Source organism: Scardinius erythrophthalmus (assembly GCF_964197995.2).
Source record: "Scardinius erythrophthalmus genome assembly, chromosome: 1".
In the NCBI taxonomy this organism is placed as follows: domain Eukaryota; kingdom Metazoa; phylum Chordata; class Actinopteri; order Cypriniformes; family Leuciscidae; genus Scardinius; species Scardinius erythrophthalmus.
In genome coordinates, this window is record NC_138221.1 from 53,745,507 (window position 1) to 53,755,120 (window position 9,614).

The window sequence follows — 9,614 nt, forward strand, 5'->3', positions numbered from 1 at the left end:
GAAAAGCAATTCGGTTGCCAAATGCTGGGATCAACTTCAATAAAGGTCTAAAACAAAACAACAATGTTGCAACATCTTTTTCACTTTATTTTACAGTCCTGTTCTCGATGTACTTATAGTAATTACAAGAACTGGGTAAATATCTAGTACCAACCTTAACCCATTAACTAGTACTTTCTTAGGTAAGTGCACATAGTAAGTGCACAAATTAAAATAAAGTGCAACCCTTAAAATGAAAATTATCCCATAATTTATTAACCCTCAAACCATAGGTGTATATGACTTAAGTTTTTTTCTTTTAGCCAAACACAATCAGAGTTATATTTAAAAATATCCTGGCTCTTCCCAGCTTTGTAATGGCAATGAATAGTGCCCGAGTTTTTGAATACGTCGTCAGGTCACCTTTCCACCAGAACTCGACTCTCTATGCACATACGGCTGTTACCGAAAACCAGTGATTATAGTTTATACAGTTTTAAATATGGATATTTTTCTTACAAAAACCCACTGCTTTGCTTTAGAAGGCATTTATCAACCCACTGGAGTCATATGGATGACTGTTATGATGGATGGATGGATGGATGGATGCGCCTTTTGGAGCTTCAAAAACTCGGGCACTATTAAATGCCATTATAAAGCTGAGAAGAGCTAGGATATTATTTAACATAACTGACTCTGATTGTGTTCGACTGAAGTAAGAAATTCATACATCTTGGATGGCTTGAGGTGAGTAAATTGTGAGAATTTCAATTTTTAAGTGAACTATTCCTTTAATCGGCTTGAGTCGTTTGTTTGTTTGAGAATCGGCCTGCTGGTCGCACTGCATATTTCAGATAGCCTACACTAAAAAAAGAACCTGGCCCGTTCACACCAAAAACGATAACTATGAAGACAGTAACGATGACTATATTAGTGCCCAGACTGCCCACACACACCAGTGGGCGATATTAGGCTAATCTGTTAATTACAAGCATGCAGTTTTGTCATCTGCCGATTTAAATGCTCGACCTCTTTAAAGCAGGATGAATTCTGATTGGCTGTCAATGTTTTTTATCATTCATCAGCTGGAAAAAATAACTGAACGTGACTCCAACCATGTGGTTTCTCCGTGCCGTTATCGTTATAGTTACGGTGTGGAGTCTGGTAGCGTCGCAAGAGTCATGTGCGCGAAAATCGCAATAGGCTACACTAGTCTTGCTGTATGTGTTTGATACATAATAGAAAGGACTATAAAATAATTATAAATAATTCGCCAGTGAATCTGATTGTACTTATCGCACTAGTAATCTAGGAAACACTCTTTTACCATATTTTAGTGTTAAGTCTGCATTGACGCAAAATGTAGGCTACGTGCGCAAACTGTTAATGGAATCGAATGTAATAAAAAATCATTCAGTTCCGGAAGGGTAACAGCTTCTTATTTCCAACACTAATGACAGCGTTTTTATTTTTGGGCGAGAGAGAAGGAGTGGGGGGAAGAGGGAAAGAGATGTATTCTGAGGTGAGACTTGCATCTCAAATGGTAATGCTAACTTCACAAGAGAGAGTTCAAATGTTAATTTCTTCTCTTCCCGATCTTCCAGTCTTACAGGTGAAGTATTCCTTTAATAAACACAAATTAAATATAAAAAAGAACATTGTTTTTAATGTAGCCTTCTCTTTGAAAGAAAGAAGCAAAAAAGAGAGAGAACAGAATAGCCAGAAAGAGTGCGACTCCTTTCTTACACAACAATTGTGGAGAACAAGGGCACATTAGACACACTCTCTTCTTGCATTCATCTAGGGATGCATGCAGGTTAAAGCAATTTCCTTGGCTGTGATATCACACCTCTGTGCTGCTCTCAGCTGTGAAGAGAATGTGAGAAAAAGACATCATGAACAAAGAAAGTGAGGAAAACGAAAAGAGAGAAAATAAATCAAAAGAAATGACAGCGTGTATGGGTTTCAAATGCCTGAGTTAGTGTGAGTGAGCATCTTTACTTGAGCGTTATACAAATACACATCCACTTCTCATTTCACATGCACATCATTTGTCTCAATGCATGGATGCTCCCTAACTGCTCCCATGAATCATGTGAAAGTTTAATGACACCCACATAAACACACTCTGTCCTGGCCCTTGCTGGGGGATGGAAACCCAAAATGACATCATCATCCTGAGAGACAGGGGGCTTTGTTTGGTTACTGTCACTCAGACAAAGAGCCAGAGGGGGAGACCCCACCTCGGCCATGTGCATCTCAACTACAAAACAATGGATGAGAGAAGAGACACGTTAAATATGCAGAGACCGCCAACTTAAAGCATTAAAAATGCATTGGTGACAAAAGCTCTCAAAGAAGGCTCGCTAATTGTGCAGACTTCACGAGTTTTAAATGTATGTGAGATTTAGGGCAATTCAACTTTTTCAAGGTTTTTCTGAGTTCTTCAGTTTGTCTGAATCTTTGAAATCCTAAAGTTTGGGTTCAGTTTAGGGTCATTTTCTCGAGTTTACAAAGATTCATCCACGGCTAAGTTATTCTATGAATACTAATAGGAAAGGTTTGTGCTGCAGAAAATAAAATGCTATTGTAATTTATTCACCCTCACGTAGTTCTAAAACCATGTTTTTTTTCATAAACACAACATGACGATCTATCTATCTATCTACACACAAACACACACACATACATAAACACACACATATACATATACACATACACACAAGTACATATGCACATACATACATATACACATATACACACATATACAATTTCTCACAAAAGTGAATACACCCCTCACATTTCAGCAAACATTTTAGTATATCTTCACAAGGGACAATACTATAAAAATTAAACTTGGATAGATTTAAGAGTAGTCAATGAGCTGCTTGTATAGCAGTATATATTTACTGTCCTCTGAAAATAACTCAACATACAGCTATTATTGGCAACAAAAGTGAGTACATCATAAATGAACATGTCAAAACTGTGTCCAAAGTGTCAATATTTTGTGTGAGCACCGTTGTTGTCTAGCACAGCCTTAATCCTCCTAGGCATGGGATTCACCAGAGCTGCACAGGTTGTTGCTGGGATCCTCTTCCACTCCTCCATAAAGACATCATGGAGCTGCTGGATGTTAGACACATGGCGCTTCTCCACCTTCCGCTTGAGGACACCCCACAGGTGCTCAATAGGGTTCAGGTCTGGAGACATACTTGGCCACTCCAACTCCTTCATCTTCAGCTTCCTCAGCAAGGCAGTTGTCATCTTGGCTGTATGTTTGGGGTCGTTATCATGCCGTTCGCCCCAGTTTCTGAAGGGAGGACATCATGTTCTGCTTCGGAATGTCTTTCCAGCAGCAGCACTCATACAACAGCACTCATGCAGCCCTAGACCATGATGCTACCACCACCATGCTTGACTGTAGGCAAGACACAATTTTCTTGGTACTCCTTACCAGGGCGTCACCACACATGCTGGACACCATCTGAGCCAAACAAGTTTATCTTAAGTCTCATCAGGCCACAGGACATGGTTCCAGTAATTCATGTTCTTGGACAGGTTGCTTTCAGCAAACTGTTTGCAGGCTTTCTTGTAAGCCAGCTTCAGAAGAGGCTTCCTTCTGGGACGACAGCCATGCAAACCAACTTGTTGCAGTGTGCAGTGTATGGTCTGAGCACTGACAAGCTGACCTTCCGCTTCTACAACATCTAAAGCAATGCTGGCAGGACTCATGCGTCTGTTTTTTGAAACCTAACGCACAGCACGAGGACTCAACTTCTTTGATTGACCCTTGCGAGGCCTGTTCCGAGTGGAACCCGTCTCGGAAAACCTCTGTATGACCCTGGCCTGTACTGTAACTCAGTTTCAGGGTGTTACCAATCTCTTTGTGGAGAGTAGCAATTCTAATTCTCAAATCCTTAGAGCCATGAGGTGCCATGTTGAACATCCAGAGGACAGTATGAGAGAATTGTACTCCAAGCACAAATTTTACCTGCTCTAATACAAGATATACAAATTTGTATAGTTCTGCCAAGCAGACAAACACATGAACATGATGAATAGGACATGTGGCTTTGCATGGTTAAACGACATACAGCTATTATCACTGCAGGCTGAAACGACCCAATTCCGATTTTTTTGCCCCTATGCGACCTATATCTGATCTTTTCATGACAGTCTGAACGACACAGATCCGATCTTTTCAAATGCGACCCAGGCCACTTGGGTATGTGGTCCCAAATCCGATACATATCCGATCTTTTGAAATGCGACTTCAGTCTGAACGGCCAGGTCGCATGTATCCGACCCGCACGTCATTGATACGCGAAAAATGTCATTATTCTGCATTGAAGTAACGTTAGCAGCTAGTCGTCGGTTTGAAAACGGACTGCATATTCGTCGAGCTGAGGTAAATCTGCCGAACGGGTCGACCTCGACGAGTCCGTTAATAAAAAAAAAAAAATAAAAAAAAAGCCCACGGCCATTATATATAGGCCTACGTTATGTTAACTTATTTATGCTGAATCTGATATTAGATAGGTCAGCGGCTGCTGTCTGGCTCTTGTGTAACGGTCGCTGCGTGCGCTCGTGTGTGTGTGTGTGAGTGAGAAAATCACAGTTAGTTAAAGCAGAGACGGGCTCTGGTTAAAGTTTAGCTACTTCCGCAAACAACAAGTGACGTCGTTGACCGTTGAGTACTCTTCGGCGCATGCGGGTCACATCTGGGTCATTTCACGTTCACACAGATCACAAAAGGTCGCATTTAATTGGAAATGTGAACGGCCTTGCAAAAAAAATCGAATTTTTAAAAAAAATCGGAATTGAGCATTAAGCCCTGCCGTGTGAACGTAGACTTAGAGTGTACTCACTTTTGTTGCCAGCTATTTAGACAATAATGGCTGTATGTTGAGTTATTTTCAGAGGACAGTAATACAAGCAGCACATTGACTATTCTAAAATATATCCAAGTTTCATTTCTATAGTATTGTCCCTTGAGAAGATACTAAAATGTTTGCTGAAATGTGAGGGGTGTACTCACTTTTGTGAGATACATACACATATTCATACATATACACACATATAAATATACAGACATATACGTACATACATACATGTACATACACACACATATATATAATATATATACTGTAAATATCTATAATACATACACACACATATATATACAGTATATAATTATTGTCTATAATATATACACACATAAACAAACTTAATTTCGGTACCATTCAGTGCATTCCAAAATATTTAATCTGAAAAAAAAGTAGTAGTAAATAGATGTTTTGATATGTAGAAAAATAATAACATCTTTAAGCAAATATGGTCCTTCTTAATGTTTACCCCACGACAACTTGGAATGAGTTTCTGCAGGTCATCTGCAGCCTGAAGCCAAAATCAGGCCACGTTTCAGTGAACACAGATGCAGCGTACAAACAAAATCAGCCACGTGATCAGCATCATTCATGTGCTGTGGGAAAGCATTGCTGCGAGTATGTTTGTACACTGCATCAGTCTGGCAGGAAAAATATCAAGGCTTATTGTTTAGCAAAATAAAAAGGGAACCCTTCAGAACTTGAGGCCCCATCACATTTGGCTAGCCTGTGCAAGTCACTTCTGACAGAATGAGAGAGATTCCATACATAATAGATGAGGAGAGACGAGGTCAGTCGATGAAGATGTATGCATGTGGGTCGCTGTCAATGAAAGAGTGGGAAACAGGAGGAGAGGGATGAAAAATATGAATTGAATATTTTGATCTCTATATGGCTCGGGTTTATCTTTCAATGCAAGACAATATTTTCTGCGGGGTATAAGTCATATAAGAGCATTTTTCCTGCTGATCCAACCTGGTTTAAGGTATCACTGAAATTATAGTTAAAGTTTAATACTGGTTTAAAACAAATCCTCATTCTATAATATAATAAATACAAGTGATACAGTACGTGTAACGCGCGTCGCGGCGAGAGTGCAACCCTCACTCTCAGTCTTTTCTTACATCAGCAAGATTTTTAGTGACCTGGGTTACATAGGCTATATTCATACATGCACCTTGGTAAATTAAGAAATCTGGTTGGCCTAACTCAAAACCCTTGACTTCCTGTTTTACCCTTTCAGCAGTGACACACTGTTTTGCAGCACGAGCCTAAACACTTCTATAAGTAGGTCAGTGAGACTTTCACTGTTCCTTTCACTTACTGTGCATAATAATCACATTATGATTATTCACAAACACAAGGCAGAAGAGGGCATTTTCTGCTGGGGTGTTACATGAAGATGCAGCAGCCATATTGCTTCAACCAGTCGGCTCATCACAATTTGATCGCTTTTAATATGATTGTTGCTCCAAACTGAGTCCCTTAGCAAGTGTGATTTGGTTTAGCGAGGCAGTTGATGGTTTCAGAAAGCAGAGTGTGAATACAGCAGCTCCATGTGAGGTTGACACTCTGGTAAAGGCCATGGGTTATTCAGAAATGTCACTATTTATAGACTTCTAGTGAAACTTTCATGTAGAGTACAAGTCAAAGGTTCAAACCTACTCAGTTTTTCTGACATAGCCTACACCTTGCAGAATCTGCAAAATGTTAATTATGTTACCAAAATAAGAGGGATCATACAAAATGCATGTTATTAGCGGCCAAGCACTGAAAGTGCACCTCTTGAAATTGTTGGCATTCTTCTTCTTCCGCCATGGAAGTCTATGACAGCCCATAGAACCGTTTGTGGGAAAGTTATGAAATTTGGCACACTGATAGAGGATAGACTGAACTGTCACCGTAGCAAATTTGGAGTCTTTAACTCAATCCCTTTAGGCCACCAACTGTCGAATAAAAGATGTAATTAGTTATATGTAGTCCACAAGACAAAAAAAAAAACTGAATTTATAAAAAAAAATGACCCTGTTCAAAAGTTTACATAGCCTACCCTTGATTCTTAATACCGTGTGTCGTTACCTGGATGATCCATGACTGTTTTTGTTTTATGATGGTTGTTCTTGAGTCCCTTGTTGGGCCTGAGCAGTTAAACTGCCCAATGTTCTTCAGAAAAATCCTTCAGGTCCTGCAAATTCGTCAGTTTTCCAGCAGTGACTATGATTTTGAGATCCATCTTTTCATACTGAGGACAATTGAGGGACTCGAACACAACTATTAAAAAAAAGGTCAAACATTCACTGATGCTCCAAAAGGAAACGATGCATTAAGAGCCGGGGGATGACAACTTTTTGAATTTGAAGATCGAGATAAATTGTACTAAATTTGTCTTCCGGGAAACAAGTATTTTCTGTTGCTTCCAAAGGGCAGTACTAAAAATATATATATATAAACAAAATTTGGACATCATCCTGTTGTATGTAAACTTTTGAGCATTACTGTATATTTTTACTAACTCACATTTACGAAGATCAATAAATGCTTTAAAAATGTACAGTACTGTGCAAAAGTCTTAGGCATGTTAATATCCATGTTAAAATGGTTTTAAGTCAGTTATTTAGATCTTTTGCTGTAGTGTGTCAGTAGGAAATATCAGTTTACATTTCTTTTTGCCATTAATTGTAATAATCCAGTGAGATTTGTGTATGCACAAGGAATCTGACAACAGCCGATATAATCTGATCTCACCATCATCAAGTCCGTCTGTGATTACATGAAGAAACAGAAAAAAACTGAGACAGACTAAATAAGAACTGCGGGAACGTCTCCAAGATGTATATTAACATGCCTAAGACTTTTGCACAGTACTGTATACTCATTGTTACTTAATTCATTTGTAACATTTTACAATAAGGTCTCATTTGTTAACATGAGTTAATACACTAAATAAAATGTAAATTTAATGCAAAGATTATCAAACATACACCAAGAACCCGGCTTTAGATGAATAGATTGTAAGGCTCATTGACAGCCGTGTTATTTTAGTATTGATTTATATAGTATTAATATTTTGAATTAGCTTTTATTTTATATAATAATTTTTATATTTATATAAAACTTAAGTTTTCATTAATTTTTGCTTTTGTCATTCATTTCTTTAAAATATTTCTAGCTTATTTCAGTTTTAGTGATTTTAGTACTTCAACTTAATTTGATTTCATTTAGTTGCTTTTAAGAGTTAGTTTTTTTCCATTTTATATTTATATAATTTCATCTTTATTTCGAATTATGACAATTTTGAATAGTTTGAGTTTACAATTTCAACTTTCAATTTCATTTTGACTACGCTACCTTAAAACTCATATTTGAGTAGCCTACTACATTTGTTAAAACATTCTACAAAATTAATAAATAGAAGTTATGTAATCAAATATATAAAAAGGATTTAAGAGGGAAAAACAAACGTTCAGGTAGCTACTGCAGTATTTATTTTAGGTCTGAAGACTACTGAGTGCGGTTTGTGTGTGGAGAAGTGTGGCAGCACTGAAGAATAAAGCCATCAGTTCCCTCAAGTGGACATTCTGAAGCACTGACAACGACGCCACTAAACTTTCTGTGGGGGAAAAACTCTTGGTTTGGTTTCACATTCTCCTGCAGAAATGGTCTATGATTAAGTCTTTCTCGTATATTTAAAAAAAGGCTATGCATGTTTACTGGTGAACACAAACAGTCTAGGCCGTCTGATTTCGCACAGGCGTTGTTACGGCCTGTGGAAAACAGACGTTTTATTTTGCATTTCTCTAAATAACAGTTGCAAACGCGACAATGGCAAGTTAAATACAATAAATCCAAAGGAAAATGTCAAATGAACTCAACGGATACTAAAGTTACGGTCCGACGATGGCGCTACTGGCTGAAATGTAGTTGAGGCGCGCTGTTCTAGAAAAGTTTAAACGGAAGCAGCATCACACACACACACACACACACACACACTCACCGTCTCACTTACACACTCTTCTCTTGGCAGGGTTGGATGCGGCAGAAGGCGACGCTTCGCTTTTGGCAAAGTCAGAGTTTAGCACACAACCACAGGCGGCAACTCAGACAAACACAGGGTGCACCGTTCTCTGTCTTTACAAACTAGAACGCTTTATACCACTAATAATATTGCTCATATTTGATTTTGATTACTCTTCATTTTAGGGTGTCATTGTTACACGGTAATTATATATTTATGTACGGAGTAATTTTAATTAACTACATGTACTTAGTATAGGGTTAGTAAGGATTAGGGTTTGGTTGAAGGTTAGTTGCATATAATTATGCATAATTTACTGTTATTACTATGGTGAGTACATGTAACAAGGACACTAAAATAATGTTACCTTGATTTTTAAATGTCTTTGAAAATTTAATGTAAAATGGAGACATTTATCAGGAGAATGTAACACAAGCTGCATAAAGGTACAATTAAGCAGAACTATGTACATTGATAAGTATGGACAAAACAAATAAACATGATAATAAAATTGTACAATTATTGTCCAAATAAATCAATAAAAATTAACTTGTAATATTTAAAAGTTATTGGTTTCTAATCATTTTCAAATGCTACAAGTGAATTTAAGTCACTGCTTAAATTAAACCCTAAAAAACCCAATATGGTATTCAATATATATTGTGCATCCCGAGTTACAGAAAATAAATAAATTACGATTAACAAACCAAATAGCCAGGACAAGTTGAACG